The following is a 19,888-nucleotide window of genomic DNA, read 5'->3' as shown; positions in this document are numbered from 1 at the left end:
TTGTCACAAACAAGAAATATTTTCACTCCCCTCCCCTTAGCAGACCCCTATGATATATTTTATTTCCTTTGCAACTGGCATCAACTCATTTTCCAAAGTCAAATACATCTACCTTCCCTGCTTGTCTCTCTTGGGACTCTTTGAAAGAGAAGGAAAACATCAAGACTAGACTGTGTTGTGGGATTTAACATGTCAGGAGAGAAACAACAAAGAACACAATTACAGGAATGATATATAATACAAAATAAACTTGGAAAAGAGTGAGCACAAAAACAGCACAGACGAATCATCCGAGCTATAGCAGCAGAGATCTTTGCATAAATTCCTCTATAATTTGCTCCATCACAATCACTTGGTTTAGGATTCAGCTGTACTCCGATACACCACTGTCTATCATTCACATTCATAAAACCAATGCTGCTTTGAGCTATACTGCTTGATCATAAAAAGATTTCCTTCCCCGACTCTCTGCCAGCACAAAAATCCCAGGTAAATATGCCACATGATATCACCTCCTCATAGCACTTAGAGCTGTGAGTTGTGCCCAGTCACCATTTATCCATCTCCTCTGAAGTGCTGTGTTGTGAGTACTTCTAAGATACTGAGCAAAGTTTCCTTGGTAGTAGCATCCATTTTGTCTACCCAATTTCTGCTTTTCTTGGAAATTTCATGAGATCACATCAATTCTGTCTCACAGGAGAGTACGTGCACTGGTACAAGGGGAAAAATCAGTGTCAAATGAATAAATGACTTCACCAAAGGACACTATCACTGCCTGGTATCTACATACATCTCAGATGTCATCACGTAATGCTGTCAAAACTCAAGCAGTTTTGGACAGTAACTCTCATTCTGTCACTGGTATCTCCCTAATAGGGTGTTTGTGGCATCTCTCTGAGTTTCTTGGATCATTTATACAACATTCTGAGTACAATCCAAAATGAATCTATTCTTCCGCTGTCTTTGAAAGTTCCTGCCTGTTACTGGCCACCTTTCACTTCCAAGGTTAAAGAAGCTTGTTGGAACTTATGTCAGCTTGAATTTTCTGTTACTCCACAGTGAAGGGATTGCATAGTAACACAAGCAGTGCTTTAAATATGCAGAAAAGAAGTAACACCTTTGTAATGAAAAGGTGAGCCTTCTAGAGAGAGGGGTCACTCTAGCAGCAATGTGCAAAGAAATGCTAAAGCCTCATTACTACTCACAGCTATAGGGAGATCTCCTTCAGCTCAGTCGATAATTGTGTGGAAAGAAAGGACCAGGACCACGAAGGTAATTTGTCTGAAAATAGGAACAGGAGAGAAATCTTTTCTCTAACAGTTTCATATATTTGCAGTTGGCTATAGTATTGTCCAGTCAACACTCCCACCTTTTACACAAAAGCAGAAAAAATCTCCCCATTACTTTCTTTTCTATCAACTGCTCGGAAAGTTTTCATTTTAACTTTTCAAAATTTTTATAGGTATTATGACTTGTTTTTCCAAGTTTTATAAATGTTGTTCCAAACTGATGACTAACGGAAAAATCTTTTTATGGAAAAACTGTGAATATGACATAACAGATTTTGTAACTCTAAGAAAAACTTCTGTATCGGATAATTTATCTATAATACTCTCTCATACCTGCATTCATTGCTTTTAAAAATGTGACTGGAATTACTGTGATTTTTTTTTTCCTAATAGACCAAATACAGAAACACTTTCATTGCAATCTAAAATTTAAAGACTTCGATGCCTGAGCAGTAAGAATCGTGTTCATTATTTGCCCTAGCCTAATTTCTCTTTACTAGCTAAAATTCTGAATAGTTATCCTCTTGGTTTCCCTCACCTTAATTTTGCCATGAATTAAAAGACCTTATTTTCTAGTAATCATATCTGAAAGTTAGTAGTTCAGATCTTTATCTTTTCCTCCACCAGCAACGTAACAATCATTTTATCATCTTGTATAAACTACTTGCTTTTGAAAGGATAACTCTACTGATTTCTAGGGAAAGGCAACACCACTTCAAAGTCCTCTGGTATTCCAAGATCGAGTGTGACAATGAAGGACTCCCAGTCTTGCACTATGGCACTGATTCAGTAAGCACACACCACAGATTTCAGATGGACAGCTCAAACTTCAAATCACAAAATTAAAGCCTAATGATTTTATTAATGATATGTAATAATGTATTTAGATTCCTTAGCTATTGTCATTCTAAATTGGGATTTATGGTAGTATGAACAAAAACGCAAATAAAATACATCTGAAGTTATCAATAGCTCAGAGAAGCCCACTACTGTCAAAATATAAAGAACTGAAAAAGTGTGTACATAGCTCCTTAACCACTGATATGCTGGCTATCTCATATTAAACCTGTAAGAAAGGGGAAAGATGACTAGAAAGAGGTATTGATAGTGGTGTGATTTTTCCTAATGACCTACACGTGTTGTTTTGCTTGATGCACTAAACACATTTCGGAAACACATTTTGAGCCACTTCAGTATTCAGCATTTCAGCAGTAATACACCTTTCCTTTTTTATCTTTTCCTGTACAAGGTTTCACTTTGGTGTGGGAAACAGACCTTAGGAATGTTGTGCAAATTACTCAGCTGGTCAATGACCACAAGAATTCAGTGCAGTCTCTACCTTTCAGCACTCTGCTTTAGCCATGAAACTTACCCTCTTAGCAATGGATTGCGACTTTTGGCATACAAATGCTTTCCCTGCATCTTCTACCATAAATTTTAAATACAATTTTAAAATGTATGTATTTGGACTCTTTGAGTTCACTCTTTCACTGCTTCTCTTTTTTTTTTTCTTCTGATTTTTATGGGAAATACAAATTCTTTGCACTGCAGAAGCAGAATTGGTAGCTGCACCTGTTAGCTCTGTGATATCTCAGGGCTCTCTAGTCAGCCATCTGCTTTTTGAAACCTATGTTATCTCTTGGACAAGTATGCTTTATCACCTTCATGACAAATATGACCATCTATGTCATATTAAAATGTACCAGGTCAGTCAGAATTTTTAATAAGGAAGAGAAAAATCAGGTGAAAGACAGGAGGTGGCAAGAAGAGAATGGAAAAGAGGTGAATGAAGTGAAAGGAATGGGAATAAAACTCACTTGCTTCTAGCCAGAGCCAACTTGATACGTTCTCCTAGGACCCGGGAACTTCTTAATACATATTTCTATAACATGCCTCTATACATCTGCAGAAATAAAAAAATAAATTTGACAATCCAACCTGGAAAAAGCTTGATCCAGATATTTTAATGTGATTGCTGGTCTTGAATTGGTGCATGAAATCTATCTCTTTCAAACAAATGAAGACTCTGCGTGCCTTCCTAGGAACACTCTCAGGCTTCGACTGTGTTTTCCAGGAAGGGTAGACCAATGCCTGATTCATACTTCCACTATATCACAATTGTGCTATTGTTTGGCATCCTCTCATCTCTTCCACGTCAGTTGCAGATGGTCTAGAAGCCACAGAACAAGCTGTACTTCCTTTAGATGTCAGCCATCACCATCTTGTGGAATCCTTCCAGTTTACAATACACAGGGTACTATGATCCTTCTCCACAGATCTCTCTTTTGACTTTAAAAAACTTTTCACAGGATTCTGTAGTTAGCCTTTCCTAATATCAGACATAAAGAAATAACTCGCATTGCTTTCATCTTGTAACACACGATCAGTTCACAGCACTCATCTCAGACATAGGAAACAGAAATTTTGGGGATCACTCAGCACCTCATACGGACTGGTGCTCCAAAGGAAATTCTTTCAAGAATACTATAAATGCTGATACGTAAGTTAGTGTTATGCCATCCCTCCGGATTTTGCTGTCAACCCTGATCACCTTTCCTCAAATATGATGTAAAAGAAACAAAAAGGGTTCAGAGAGTAAAAAGACTCATTAAAGTCCCCAAGAGCTTTCCATATGCAAAAAGTTTAGATAGCTTCAAACTGGCAGAGAAAATGAAAAAGACTGAACAGAGGAGATGTGATATAAATGTAACTGCACAGAGAAAAGAAAATAAATCTGACCTACCAAGAAAAGAGGAAACAGACATTAAAACTAAAAGACAGAACATTAAAACCAATAAAAGGATTACTATTTTTTATCCACATAATATATAATTAACTTGCAGGACTCTGCACCAAGACATCACAAGGGCCAGGAGGTTTTGAGATTTTAAAAAGGACTAATTATTGCCATAATAATAATAACAATAATAAAGAACCATTACAATAATGATAAACATAATTACAGAAATAATTGGCATAGCAGTCAATAAACAGAATATCTACGATTGCGGTACAACAAAGTATTAGGACTGAAAACTGCCTGTGTTTAAAGACATAAGCCAACTTCAGTTTGATGCAAGCTAAGGAGAAACCACCCCCTTGGGAAAGGTTAAATCACTGTTACTCCTCACCGGGAACTTAGCAATTTGTTCTTGAAGGACCAAATATTGGGCTCTGTAATGCTTACAGCGTGGTGAGTCTGAGAGCTCATCAGTCAAGTGTTCAGCTGGGATACCCCATACCATAGGGCTGGCACAACTAAAATCACATCTCTGTAAAAGAGAATACATTTCTGCTCTTCACAGGTACACACTATTTTTATATACTTGTGGAAAGTGAGGTAGTTTGGCCATTCCTTTTAAAGTGCATCATGAAGTGCGGGCAGAAAGGAAGAACAGTTTGTAGGCATGACAAAAAATGCAAATGATACTGTTTTGTTATTTGGTGATTAAGATGTGAAAAAGAACCATATAAGACAGAGTATTCCTAACCATCTACAGATCTCCACAGGCTAACTACTAGAAAATGAAGTTTACACATGGAATAAAGAAAAAATCAAATTCTCCATGAAGCTGAGCCAATTCACAGGTAGCCAAAAGTATCTGCTCTCTTCTGGATTTCTGTCCATGTGGGGTCTCTGATGCATAATTTCAAGTAAAATGGTGAGGCAGCCTTTCCCTCAGCGATGTCATTAAAAGAGTTTTTCTCCTTTAAAGAGCTGCCCACTTCCACAAAACATGTGGAAGCTTTGGTATCTTGGACACTTTTACCCATCAAAGTTGGCTGAAAGTGGCTATATTCAAAAGATTAAAGGAATCGGAGACAGGTATGCAAACAGAGGGGTTTCCAGAAATCTCATTTCCTTGGGGAGCCACACCTAGGGGATACATATGGATGTGGGCAGGCTCAGAGAGTTATTTTGGAAAAGTTCTGTACCTGTACAGTCTCCCAAGCCCTCCTTTGTGGAAATCAAACTGTATCAAAATGCAAGCACACAGAGGCACGTTTCTGCCCACACTCAATTGCTGAATAGATTTTTTTAAGTAGAGGCACTTCTAGAAAAGCCAGAACCCAATTAAACTAAATAAAATTGGACTCCTAAAACTTGTTTTGTTTTCATGTACATCGGCATATCCGAGCTGACACAAAAGCATGCACTACAATCTAGAGGAATATCTCCATTTCCCTAACTTTCAGACAGAATATAGCTGTGAAACCAAAATATCAGTTCCTTGGAAACAAACAAAAAAAAGCAGTATTCTATCCATAAGCAACAGTCAGTCTAAAGCTTCAGAAGAAATATAGGCAATAACACACAGTCTTACCTGCACAAGCCTGTAATATCAGCCTTTGAGGGTTTTTTTTTGCATCTACTCTGTAACGATGCATTTTTAAAAATACAGTTCTAATGCTCAGGAATGCCAAGAATTTAGGAAGAGAGCCACAGCTTAAGAGAGCAATTATTTGCCAGTAAATACTCAATTTGCTTGTCCTGTGATTTTTCTTCTCCTAACTCGCCCTCTCCATAATCCGTCTCTTGCTGCGTCATGAGCACAAGAAGTCTTTTCTTCATAACATAACACTTCAGTTAGCTATTTTGTTAGCATTAATTAAGAATTCCCTCCTCTGGTCATTTTCTATACTCTTACAAACAGCACCTTGAGCCCCGGACATTAGAAGGCAATGAGTCAGTGTGTGGGATTCAGCCACCGTTTATAAACACCTTCAACCACATTCACCCAGTTTACAATATTCAGGACATCTCAGCTGAATTACTGCTTTGTGTCCAGTTTGCATTCAGATGGGGGCCATATGTTCCTCCATGTATTAGAGCAGAGCTCATTAGCACTGCTGCAGTCAAGCCACAGCAAACATTTTTTTTTCTATCTTGCCTCCATTTTAACCTGATTAAAAACATTTTCTCCAGGGTAGATTTCTGGAAAAGAAGTACTCAAGTCAAACGTACTGTTAAAATGGATATGTGTAAATTTAAAATTACTTTTAAAATTAGTAGTTGCTTTTACTGCAAAAGAACTCAGCTGCACTTTAGGATTAAACTAATTAATAAAAGCACCTTTTAAAAGCATGGAAAAACCTTCACAAAAACTGTTTCAGTAACGACAAGAGCTAAATATTCGGTGAGCACCAAGACCTAGAAAAATTCAGTATTCAAGCTCTCTAAAGGATTTAGGCACATAACCTATTTTTAAAGAGGGTATGCATCTGTGCAGGCAGCATCATACAACTAGATTAACACCTTGCAATAATGGGGAGAGTGGGTGTAGTTAAAAATCTGGATGTGCAAATTGTATTTCCTAAGAAATTTTGTGTAGGCAAGCCCCATTCTGCTCAATCAATAGTAGGCTGAGAAATACTATATTTGGCAAAAATTAATAAAATACAGAAGGAGTAACTTGACTCACCCACATTAATTGCTAAATGAAAATCCAGGTTCTGAAATACAAAACAAGAACACGCTTGTAGGGAGCAGCAGGAAGAAAAAAAATGACCCACTTGGGACTGAAAGGCATGAGAAAGATTCCATTTAAATCCATTTTAAGATAGAAATGGATCACCTTTCAAAGTCAGTTTGGGTCTGGTTACTTCTTACATGAGTGAAAACAACTGGTGGGCCAAAGACTGACGGTTAACATCATGTCATGGACACTTTACTACATTTAGAATTACCACGTGTGTTTTATATGATGTAGTGATATTGCAGAAAAACATTTTCCACACATTCTAACCATAGGATGATAAAATGCAACAATAATCCCTTGCATACAAACATGCACTCTAAAATATCACATTCTGAGCATGAACAGCACCAGAGCTATCAAACATTCTTAATGAAAGGCATTTATTTTGTGCAAATAATGCATTTATTTTGTGTGTATCCCATGTATCAGACGCTAAAGAGCAACAAGTGAATAACATGCTTAAGCAATCCAGGCATCTCTGAGATTATTGTACACATATCTCAAAGTGCCATATGCCCAAATTGATTGTTATTTAACATCAGAAATTATTTAACTTTCCTCTCCAAACATACCTGCCTAACTGTAAGGAGATCTTTGAGCTCTGAGACCACCTACTGCACATTTAACAAAAGTGAAATAGGATGACAAAATGAATAGCATGTGAAAGGTCAAAACTAAACAAACACACACACACAAAACACTGAAACTCCACTGCTCCATTCTTCCCTAAGCCTGACTCTCCTGTGAACATTCTAAAAACATAAAATACACTTGATGGTTAATAGTCCCAAAAGCAAGAGAACTTCTAGGTGTCCACTTAGGACCCATCACTTATCCACGGACAGAAAAAAGACAGTTTTCCTCAGTTTCAGTAAGATGACAGTGGACCTATGCTCCAATGGGAAAGTCTTGGAAAACACATTCAGCTTTGGTTGAATGGAGTTATATACTAACTGTGTACAAGATAAACGGATGGTTTTCCCCTAGGCTTTAACTTAAAATGACGAAGTAGTTCAGAATTAGATCTGGCTATTGTCTAGTATACACTATGTATAATTTAAGGAGAGCAGAAAAGAGTAGATGAGTCTTAGGAGGTACTTTCAGGTCAATTTTTTTTTCAATATTTATTTGAGAAACTGAAAATTCAACTTTGAATCAACTTTAAGCAAAATGAAAGTACGTTAGAGAAAATGAAAGTACATTAATGAAAATGAAAGTGACAAGTGGAATTCTGTTAAGGCTTAGAAGTGAGAAAATAAAAAGCGTGAAGAAAAATAAATTCGATTTTTATAAACAACTGTAAGCAATCAGAGTTCGTTGTAAAATTCCATAATAAATAATTCTTTCTGAAAAAAAGAGGATAAGGGTTTCCTAATTTTTGTTGTCTTAAAGTACGTATTTTCACATTAATACATTAATTTGTCTTTGCACAGCAGAACTTTTGAAAGGAAAGCTGACACACTTAATAGGGACAACTGGGTTAAATGGGAATTTACTGGATCAAGTCGGAACATAACAAATTCTTACTTATCCAGTGTAATTAATGTAAAATTATACTCTTCTCAACAGGGACTGCATGGTAAAAGGGATATCTGGTTTGCTTCGGAGGTGCCCCCATTAACTGGATTTTTGAAGGCTCAAAGCAATCAGCTCGTAGAGCCAGACACTGTCCTCAGGTAACCTCGTGCAGTTGCCTTGAGTGCAAAACGCTGTCACTTCTCAGACTTCACACGCTGTGATCTGCTTCCTTCCTTCACAGCCGTCCCCTGGGGGACGAGAGCAGAGCACGGCCGCCCCTCCTCTCTGCTTGGTATTGTACTTCGGCAGCGGGGTTCTGTGTGGCCCTGCCTCTTAACGGGTGCTTTTTGGCAAGAAACCACTTCTGAATTTGGAACGGGCAGACAAATGGATACGTGATGTCTGTAACTTTTTAAATGCACTTTTGGTTTTCTCTCCGGTGGAAGCTCCTGTTTGCTTTCAGTTTCAAAGGTACTTTAATTTTCTGAAACTAGACAGACTTCCTCTGGTGGTTTCTTGCAAGAAACATCTCTCTCAGCTTGCCTCTCAGCACACCTTTCAGCACGCCTTGGTGCTTTCTGGGGGGGGCCACAGAGGCTGGCAGTACCGGCACCTCCAACCCATCTCCTCACGGTTCTGGCTCTCAGCACTACATACAATGGGTCACCGCCATGTGCCAGCTAGAGCTGGGCACTTACAGCTGCTACAAAAGAGTAAAACACAACTCAAAATAGGAAACTTAACGAAAATGCTAATTTTGAGAAAAAGGCAAACACATCCAGCAAATGCCATCCATGTTTAGGAATGATAAGTGAGTAACAAAGGATTTAACGGCCCAGGAGAATTAAAATTCAGGTGCTAGATGCTGTGCCTTTATCCAGTAAATACCTACTGAAATCCACAGGCCAGCTGCTGACCCTGACACAAACCTGAGCTCCTGCTGTCAGAATCCACTGTTACCTACACCATATTTACAAAGGCTGGACTGTCAGCAGCCCAGCTTGAGGAGAGAGAGTTTCAGTTGGTGAGCAATAGGAGCCGCTTGGGCGGTCTACACTGTTACCAAGTGGTAAAGAAATTTGGGGCCCTGGTGAAGCAGTTCAATCCTTGAATTGGCTGGTTTTTTTGGTGGGGTTTCCCAATTACCTCTGCTGAAAGTTGCTGGAAAAGAGCTGAATGGGTGTCTGGTCGAAGTTTCTTTCTAGGATTTTAACTAACTGTCCAGGTGCTCAGTTTATGCTATTAATGTGAATTCCAGCTCTGATATTTTTTTCTTTTTTTAGTTTTTTACATCTTTACTTAGAGCTCATGCATTGCTCTTATTTTCAGCTCAGGTTTAAAAATCCAACAGGAAAAAAGAATGTAATACATTATCCTATCAGACTAATAACACAGCTTACATGCCCTTTAAATCAGAATTGCTTTCCCTCAGCAAATGGTGGATAAAATTGTTCTAGACTGCAGCAGATGGAACTGGAAACTTTTTCTTCCTGTTTATATCCGGGGCACATATGATCAGCCTATGTGGATAAGGCTCCAGCAAAAGATTTCAAAAACAAGTTCATCAGGAACATGAACATTGGCAGAAAATAAATAACATAAAAATATTACATTAGAGCTCTAACACAACTCCTTTCTCCCTACAAAGGGGATCAAAAACTCCGAAGTATGAAGTGAGGTTGGGCAAGACCACCCTCAAGCACAGGAGGAGCATGCAGAACTCTCTTGCACGTCAACAGTCCTATTCAACAGCTGGGGAAAGAGTGGAGGGAGAAGCAGAGGTTTCCTAAGGCAGCCGCTGACAAGGCACACACAGGAATGAACACAGAGGCCCCATGTGAGTGCTTTCAAGCACGGTAGATCTCCAGGACTGGGCAATGGAAGGAAAACATCCTCACCCAGGGCACGTGCAGATCAACGTATGCATTTTCTGGTGCTTATTATCAATTTCCAAGAGCAGGTTCGTCTTCAAAGGACCTAGGCAGCAAGGAAATAGCATCCCCCTGCCCTTTGCAGCTGGGGAATATAGGCAGAAACATATTGACTTTTCCAAGGTTACAGAGCCAGAAACGAGAAAAGAACCAGATTTCTGTTGGTCTGCTGATCAGAGCCTTTTAAACACCAAACAATCCTCCCTCCAGCTCCAAGGCCACAGAGACTGCCGCTTAGTACTTTCAGAGGGCATAATCTGGACGTAAGTGAGGATGTGCAAGACAGGATGAAAAAAAACCCACACTCTTGTTTGATCTTCACAGGAAACCTTAGCCCTGAAGTAACCTTGAGGTAACAGGAATAATGAAAAACATGATTTCTACTTGTGAGTTTAACACATGAGGTTTGAGGGTCATCAAAGCGATTTTGTCTCCCAAGTGAGAAGGAGTGTTTTTACAGTATACTTTCAGTAGTCGTTTTAAAATCTCTCTATAAAGATGGATACAAACAGTTTGTTTATTAGGTTAGAAATTAAAGAGGAAAAAAAAAACCAGATCCTTAGCTTAATTACTGTTAACATTTTATTCACTTAATCAGAAGAAAGAAAAAAATTAGCTTGACTTTTTTGACAGTAAAGTCAAACCAACTGGAAAATTCACCTCCTACAAGAAATGTTGAAAGGGAAAACTCTGGATAACAACATGTTAGTGAAATGCTTTCAAATGCAGACACAGCTGTATTGTAATGCAATCTTATATTCTCTTTGACCTGCCATCCCACATTCTGTGTCTCCCCTCCAATACACAGTGAAAACTGTTGGATTCAAGTATTGTTTTTCATCTTCTTCTCTCCCATAGGAAAGAGCACCGCAAAGGACACAGACACACAAAATCAGGTGCCTGTGAATTTACTTTGCAGACTACCTGCTTTCATAAAAATGTGAAAGAAGTTAATGGTAAGGTCAGAGAGTATTACTATTTGTTTGACATTACTTTGTTTCCTTCCTTAATGAATGTTGCTAAAACAAATGAGTACTCTTAAATTCATTGCAGAAATAGGAATTACTGGGCATCACTGATAGTCTTTTTCCAATTATTGGAGTCAGCAGCAATGCTGGGAATGGACCAGAGCTGCCAGGCTCTCATTTTGTGTGTCTGTCTCAGCTCCGGGGCCCCAGATCCTCTCCAGCTCCTGGGAAATGGTGACTTTTATATCTAGAGATCAAAGGGGCAGTATTTATTCTCTGAGGACACAAAGTCCTAAAACCAGCTAAAACTAAATGTTCTTAAGTTGTTCACTGTAGGGAACTTGGAAAAGAGACTTTGTTTTGCACCATTTATAGTGCTCTGCAACCAAAAAATTTTAGAGAATGCAGGAAGATGCATACTTACATTTAGGTTCAAAATGACTGTTCCAGGCCTCATCCTAACATAATATTTTACAGGCAAATAATAAAATGGATATAGATGATCTTTCATAACAAGCTTGCAGCTTTATTTGGTTCTATTCAATCATGTATTTTTTGCTGAGGCTGACTGCATTCTCTCTGGTCTCTTAGACAGTGGGTTTCATGCATTCTTGCATATATTTGAACTTTTGATCATTTTCCAAAAATTCACTGCTAGTATCCTAGGCAGCCATCACTGGGTAGTGATATGGGTCATTCTAGTTCAGAATAAAAAGGAGATGAGTGTGACTGATCCTTTTTCTCAAGGCCAAATCTCATAACAAATCATCTGGAAAACTGCCAATGACTTCAATGAGACCAGAAATTGTCCCTACTGTTATCTAAAAAACTTCATCTTCCTTATGAGAAAAGCAAGGTGCAAATTCTCTAGCCTGACTAGATTCATTCTCCTACAGACTGGGAGCAGGAGAATCAGATGAAAGAACAAAGAAAAGGATAGCAGTCTTTACTGTTGCCTGTACGTTACTGCTCATTGAATTCCAAAATGGAAGGAAAGCAGGGAAATGTCAATAGCATTGCATCAGTTCCTACTGAGCACAAGTGGAAATGTTAATTTTTTTTTTTTAAGTGCAATTTGGAACACTTTTTGCTTATTTGTTGAATTATATAATACAGGGTTGTTTCCGTCTTAATCCTTTAGGACTTTTTCCTAGCAGAGAGTGAATGGAAGAAAATGAAGCTGGAATATAAACTATTTATGAAGTATCTTTTACCAGAAAACAAAAGGACAAAGGAAAAAAACAGCATTATTTTGCTTTATTTTTAATACTTTATGTCCATGCTTTGGAAAACAAAAATCAGTCCATCTGTATGTGTATGCATGTCTGTATGCTGGATTTACTGGAATAGCAAGAAAGAAAGTGAACCAATCCTAAAAGAATCGAAGAATTTGGGACTTGAATTCTCTGACTTCAGTAGTGTTGCAAGGACTTGGACTGTGACAGATACTGGCATATTGTCTTGCTGTGAATGAGAGCTCCTCTCTGAAGCATCTCTGTTCCTAAACAGCAGAATGCGCTACTCACGAGGCACATCTGAAGATTTGGGATTTGACTTCTTGCTTTCCAGTGTGCATTGCCTACCCTGTCAAAAGCCTGGCCTGCTACTGACCTTTAACTTCATAATAGGTTCATGTTGACAAATCACTCTGAAATGAGATCAATGCAGATATGTACCTCATGCTATGATGCAAACAGAAAAGAGTTTTCAAAAGCTGGTGAGCACAGCAGATAAGTAGAAGTCATTATGTATACGGGGAGCTGCACATTCAACTGCTTGCATGTTGGGCTGTCATCTTCAAGTACTGTATTATAATGCTAAAGCACCTTTTATTTTATTTTTTTCCTGAAACCCTACTACAGTTTTGGGGTTTGTTTATTTTTATTGCCTTTTTCTTTTAAGTAGTCCCATACTGTCACTCAAATTTTGTTAGGCTGCCACCTCTAAGATGAAAGACAGAAGCAAGAATATAAGTGGAACACAATACTAAACAATCAGGGGGTAAATGGGATTTTTGGTTACTCTTAAACACTCTCGATCTTTCCTATTACCACAGACCTCTTATAGGAACAAAGAGGAGATTTAGGAACTCAATTTCAGGGTGGATTATATGATAATCAATTTATGTTTCAGAGGAAATAAAAGACAGAAGGCAGAGGGAGTTAGAGATGACTGCCCATAACTAAGGAATTTCAGTCTTCAGCTTCATACCCTTAAGAAACCCCTCTAGCAAAGTTTCCTTTTTTCATTGCTCTCTATGTTATGGGGTAAACGCTTAAAGTGATAATTTAACCACAGAATGTTTGTATTAAACACAGGCCTCCTGCTCTCTAGTTTCTATAATTTACAACAAAGAGTTTATTAAACACAACTCTTTCTGTCTGACATTCAAATCCATCTCTGCAACACACTCTCCTCTGGATTTGCGCCACCGAATGAAATGCTATGGAAAAACAAAATAAACCAAAACCCTGCTGTGGAAACAGGACAAATCTAGTTTCACATCCCCTGCAGAGAGAGAAACAAGACGGAAGTAAAAAGCACCAAATGGAGCTCGTAAAGCTTCACTCTGATCTCAGCCTCCACGTTCTGGCAGAAAGCACCACCTAAGAGATGTGCTCTGCTCCAACTGACAACAGCCTCTGATTACAGCGTGAGCACAAAAATATATTGTCTGTGAACAATTACCCTGAGCAAACTCTGAATAAGGGAAATCTGATGACAGAAGAAGTGGAAATATGGTGGGAGGTGGGCTGATCGGCCCCCTTCCTTGCCAGGGCCTTATCTCACGCGCCAGCCATCTGTAGTAGCTGGGCCTGCTACCACAGCTCATGGCCGCCTCACAACCTCCCTCCTGCAGCCTGCCTGCCTCTCGCGGCGCGGACAGGTGGGAATAGCTGTGCCCATCACAAGCCTTCCACCACAGGGGGAAGCTGTTGTGGCTCTGTGACAAAACCAGATCCTTTCCACAGGACATATGCACCGATTTATGCTTGCTTTCCTTGTAGCACTCTACATAACAGCATACAGGAAGGAAAGAGCCCATCCTCACTCACAGGTGCCATGTAGAATCAAGGCTACTGGTGTTCACTCATCCTTTTCATATACACACGTAGAAAAGTAAGATATTTGTTTGGAAGTCACTCCCCACAGCCGGAATAGATTCCAAACATTTTGAACCTAACATGACTTAACGTAGAGAGATGCACACCTGTACTGTCTTCCCAGTATTTCTTTTGTCACATCATTGAAGACAGACAACAACTCGAAAAGGGCTGTGGTCATGGGGCAGAAGTTCTTTTGAGGAGAGAGTTACCTTTACACAGCATTCTTAGTACTTCTGTACATACGTACACAGATGGTAAAGGAAAGTAAAAGCAAAAATCCAGAGATATCGAGGGCACCTTTGGATCAACCAAGCTGCCATCTTACAGGTAAAACTGCTCTTAAATTCAGATAGTAAACAGCTCTTCTGCAAGAGAGCTGCAAGAATGTTTTGCCCAAACGTGGGAGATTCTTTAACACAATGTATTGCTGAAATCCTTCCTGTGTCACCCAGAAGATCACGTCCAGTTCTGTAACATTGAGCTTAATTAATTGGTGCACTTAGCACTTTCTATACATTCCTTGTTGGGCTTTTACAGGAAGAACATACTTGGATCTCATGTCATAGGATCGCATCTGTTTTAGACTCTAGTCCTCTATTCCACAAAAAAGACAGCGATCTGCTGTGATTTTTTTTTTTCCTGTTGCTAATTAATTCATTTGAGACTATTCCTTAAATTTTCATTTTAATGCATTTTTGTGTGAGGGTATTATTAATCACTTCTAAAGTTGTTTGCAACTGTCACAGTCAAAAAGTCTTTGCTAACATCCATATATGCATTTGTTTATTTTAGGTACGTTTATGCATGTGTGTACGTATGTTTACAAAAATACTAAAAAATAAACAAAACAAAACAAAACAAAACAGCTTTCTAACTGCATCTTTCTCCCTCCTCCCTTCTCCATTCTGAACAGGTTCCTGCTATCAACTGCTGGAGTGTGCTCACTCTACACCTAGAGCTATAATTATTTTGCTTTAATTTTACAAAACCTTTTGTTCCATTCCCACGAGCCCACCTGATCCTTATATTACACTTGCTCTATTAAAACACTCATGCAGAACAAAGCACAGTTGTACTGATTCATAAGTAACTCGCCCCCCAACCCCCTTCTCTTTTTCTTTCTACTAGGCTTATACCTCTGGCTGTAGTTTCATGACACTGTTTGTAATGCCAGTCCACCGTTCCATTTTTGCCTTTTTCTTCCCGTTTCTTTTAAACCATTATTTTTTTTTTTTTAAAGTGCTTAGGGTCAAATTACAGTATTGTGTGCTGTTGTTTTGAATTGATGTTATTCTCGGTCATTTTATGTTATACTCTTTGGCACAAGAACAGAAATAGTGCAGAGGGTGTTACGGAATTTATTTGTTGTAATCAAACTCTAAGATTATTTTTTAATTATTATTATTCATACAGTACAAGCAGCAGGGCTAGCCCCACATTTTTCTGAAGCAAGTAGAAGACCATTTTTAGCCCAGACTCTGACTTCAGCATAACCTATATGCTGCAAAAGAGTATAAAAGCTTAGGTCAAGGTGATTCCTATAACCTGAACATGGCCTGCATACACCACCAGGCTTTACAAAAGACTAAGCGTGCTGGCAATGCTTGCAATAGGATCCTGACAGAGGTAGTGGACATTTCAGAAAAAATAACGTCTCATAAATTATTCCTGAAAAATAGGACAGGGCCTGGTTCCTCTGTAAAGATGGGAACAATAGAAGGGCTTTTTCATCTAGTTGTCCTGTAAAACAACAACCTAGAGCTCAGACAGCCTTTATTTTCTGACTTATAAAGCACCACGCATGTTGCTAGGACTAAGCAATGGATAGATAGCAATCAGTCAGAACAGTGAGAACAGTGGGTGCGTATGAAGAAAGCAGTAGCAAGAGGCAATAAAACTGAGTTCTCGGTAGCCATCTTTTCAGAATGGGGAGCAAGACATTTGGCAGTGCTCTGCTGAACAACAAAGCCGGTAGGTGACTATGGGAAAACAAACCAGGTGAAGGTGTAAGAGAAGGCAAGAAGGGGAAGGGAAATGGTGTGTGCCTTTTTTCTGACATGTCTAACAATGGTGAATACTAATGATTTATAGTAATGAAAGAGAATAACAGGAAAGAAGGTAAATGTGGCAAGGCACAGAACAAACACGGCTGTAAGGGGTACAAACAAAAGTTGCAATTTACCAAAGAATAACTGCTCTGCACATTTTACGTAGCATGTCAAATCTATCAGATATTCTCTTATTAAATCATCGTTCTACAGCAACAATCATTCTCTCAATCAATCCCCCGTGTTGTTAACTCTTCGTAATGACTAACTTGGCAGGAATCGATGTTTACGTATATTTTAAAGTCCTGATAGCTGCTCTGTATTTTTCGGAAGGTAAATTTCCTTTACATTTTGTCTTTTGTTTTTTAACCTATTTTTAAAAGATGGACGCATTCAATTGGAAAATAAAATTTTGTAACACACACACACATACAGATTATGTTAGCTCAGGAAATTGGCAGTGGGATAAGAACAAAACCGTTCACCTCCTGATTGCTGATTCAAATCTAGCCCAAGTGAGATAGTCACAGAAGCTATGAAATTCCCATGGTGGCTTTGTGATTTGAGATTTTTTTTTTATGAATCTCAATCCACTTTAGGCCAAGAACCAGAATCGCAAACCTACTGTCTCAATGAGCATTAAATAGCATCACTACACACAGTAATGTAGGAGATGCCAAGAAAAACTAAAAACTAAACCCCAGTTCCATAAGAAAGAGTTTCCACCTTATTGTGGGAACTTGCCATTGAAAGACTATGTTGGCTTATAGAAATGTGCAGCACGAACAGAGAAGTACACCTCTTTCTCTCTATCAAACAGAAAACAAACCAATCTCCCTGCAGTTAAATCAGCTAAAAGTTGCACCATTTACCTGAAATGTGAACTGTTTCTCCAAGAGATCAGGAGTCCTAAATTTTCCTCAAAGCTTCTGGTTTGATAGTAAGTCCCTGTATCATTTCAGAGCCAAGAGCAGAGAACAGGAGAATTACACAGATGTTTTCTATCACAATTACTGAGGAGGATGCACAGCAAGCTTATGCATTCCTTACCCTTTAAAATCAAAGGGAGCATAGGCAGTAACTGCAAGCTCTAGTTATTCTTTGGTCTACTTCTCCTGCCTAGATGGGAGGAACAATCGAGGCATTTAATTTTGCAGAACACCAACACTGAGGAGGGCTGTGTTGCACCTTTTACTTTATTATGGACATGACTGGTTAACCGATGATTAGGAAAGCTATTGCACTGAACAAAAATCCTACTACAGCCAACAAAACAGTGATGCTCAGGCATATTCCCCGTGGCTCTTTCTTCTAAGGAGCATAAATCATCAGAGTCCCTCAGGAACTACTTACTCCAGTTTCCTCCCTTAGATATGTTTGCTAACCTGAGGGGCTAAAGGTCTCAGGACTCAAGAGTAGATTTAAGATTTCCTACCATCTGTGCTGAAGTGTAGCCAATGCAAATTCTACCTTCAGATCTGCACTCCAGTGCCTCCCTGTTATGTTTCATTTCACACTTATGATCTTTATTCCTTAGAAACAGGAAAAATGCACAGCTGATGAGACATGTTTGCATGCAGCTTGAAATTGTTCCTTCAGTGGATGTTGCTTGGACTTGCACTTTATGCAAAGGGAAGCAAGATGAGGAGCAGAACTGCATTTTAAACGGGCAAGTATTCCTTATGCTACACAGGGACCTGGGGAAACAAGTAGTTCTCTTCAATGTTTTCAGATATATCAGTGAAAGTACTCACAAATACAGTGTAAAATAATAGGTGAGAAGTAGAGACGTTTTCTTCTTCCTTTGCTATCTATTCATTTTTTCTAATTGAACAAATGTGGATTTGATGGTCTTTTTCCACAATCACAAAATATTTTAAAAGGCATAGCCAACGTTTTATAAGGATACCCGTGAATACATAAACAAACATGCAACTTATGGTTCCATCACAGGAGTTCTAGTAAAATGAATGAAAGAATTCTAAAGGTACCTAAATACAGCTAAATTCGGCTGATAAACTGGGAGAAATAGAAACAACAGCCAATAATGTTATTAAGAACTTGGAGGGGAAAGCACATCTTCTATATGAATTTAAACTTAAGATCTGATATAGAGATTATTTTACTTAGGAGATGCAAGGTTATTAATGCTGGTCCACAGCAGAGAATTCATATACACACTACATCTTTCTAAACCTACAGAAGCTGTTTGAAGTCTGTTTTGGGAAGTCTCCAGAGTGAACCAATTTGCCAAGGGAACCTGGATGTCTGTGGAAATACACATTACTTGAAGTCATAAATTACAAGAAGGCTAAATCTACTGAAGCAGGGAAACAGTACTTCAGCCCAACAGGATTCCACCAAAAATAAAAAAAAAACACCCTCACTCTTAGAATACCCAGTAGATAATTTCAGCTCTCATTTAACATGAAGTTTTATGGGTACTAACTAACTTCGAAAACCTCTTGTGAACTTGCTTGGTGTTTCTGGGAGAGTAGATTATACCAGTGATCAAGAAAACGCAAAATCTAAGTATGCTTTAATCTGCCACTTGCAAGAAAAAAAGTAGTGCTAGAAAAGCACAGAAGCAGGAGCTCTGCACATCTCTCACACTGAACTACTATGCAATGTGATGCTGTCCATCTTCAGTTTAAAAAGTAAATCTGGGCTCTCATGAGTCTTAACCTCTGACGAAGCTGAGGTCCTTTCTGAGAGCTGATTTAACTTATTTTATAACTAACACATTGAGCTTATAAGCACTGGGATTTAATGGTCTTCTTCAGTGACTTCACCCATGTTGGAACCTCATAATCATTCTGTGTAGCAAGTGACCCATCAGGTTTGAGAGTCTGCCAAGAGTCAGAGAACACAGGTGTTAACCATGACAAGGTGTTTACCAGCATGGTTGGTAACATAAACAGTTGGGGGTGGAGGGGGAGTTCATATATTTCCTATGAGAGAAGGTTTCAGATGAAGAAAGAGTACTCAAAGACAATATGCCAGCGTGTACAGATCCCAGACCCAGCCTTGACATGGTATCTGAGTTTAGATCAGAATTTGTATTTTACAATCAGTTTCACATGTTCTAATTAGTTTCTCAAGCTGCACAGAGAGCAGAGGAAGTTCACTTAGACATATAAAAGGAGACAACAGTAAACTTTTGAAAAAAAACATTATAGAGAATAATTGTGCTCTGGAGGATTTATTTATTTACTAACATAAACAGTACACACTGAGATAACATCTGGCGATGTTTACTACAGTGAAACCCAATCAATACTTCCGTCTACTACAATATCTGTCCGTAAAACAGTCATTCCTCCTGGCACTCACAACAAATACTCATCTATCTATTATAGCAGCCTTTGTCAGCAAAAAGAGAGGTGATCACCTTAATTCTGTTTGAAGTCTAACAGAATGCAGAAAATCAGATGTACCTGGATACAAAAACAATGTCGGAAAACCAGAGAGAGATGCAGTTTGTAGCATGGCAAAATTCATCCTTACAGCAGCACTTAAACATTCAACAGATCCCAGATATTTTCTT

At 38.7% G+C, this 19,888-nt stretch overlaps 1 protein-coding gene across 7 annotated transcripts in view; it reads right to left on the bottom strand.

The window, feature by feature from the left end:
• The window catches only part of ZBTB20 (zinc finger and BTB domain containing 20), a 397,155-nt gene that overhangs the window by 282,280 nt on the left and 94,987 nt on the right, over positions 1–19,888 (bottom strand). For 6 of the 7 annotated variants that reach the window (XR_795317.3, XR_002118321.2, XM_031556020.1 and 3 more), the window contains 2 exons: positions 3,107–3,192; positions 1,206–1,281 (listed from right to left, as the gene is read on the bottom strand). The exons of the other annotated variant lie outside the window; for it this stretch is intronic. The gene's annotated coding sequence lies outside the window, so the exon portion shown is untranslated. The remainder of the gene's footprint in view (positions 1–1,205; positions 1,282–3,106; positions 3,193–19,888) is intronic. 7 annotated transcript variants of the gene reach the window in all.

The sequence above is a fragment of the Meleagris gallopavo genome, chromosome 1, assembly GCF_000146605.3.
Source record: "Meleagris gallopavo isolate NT-WF06-2002-E0010 breed Aviagen turkey brand Nicholas breeding stock chromosome 1, Turkey_5.1, whole genome shotgun sequence".
NCBI lineage: Eukaryota > Metazoa > Chordata > Aves > Galliformes > Phasianidae > Meleagris > Meleagris gallopavo.
This window is presented reverse-complemented; position numbering and strand designations above follow the sequence as displayed.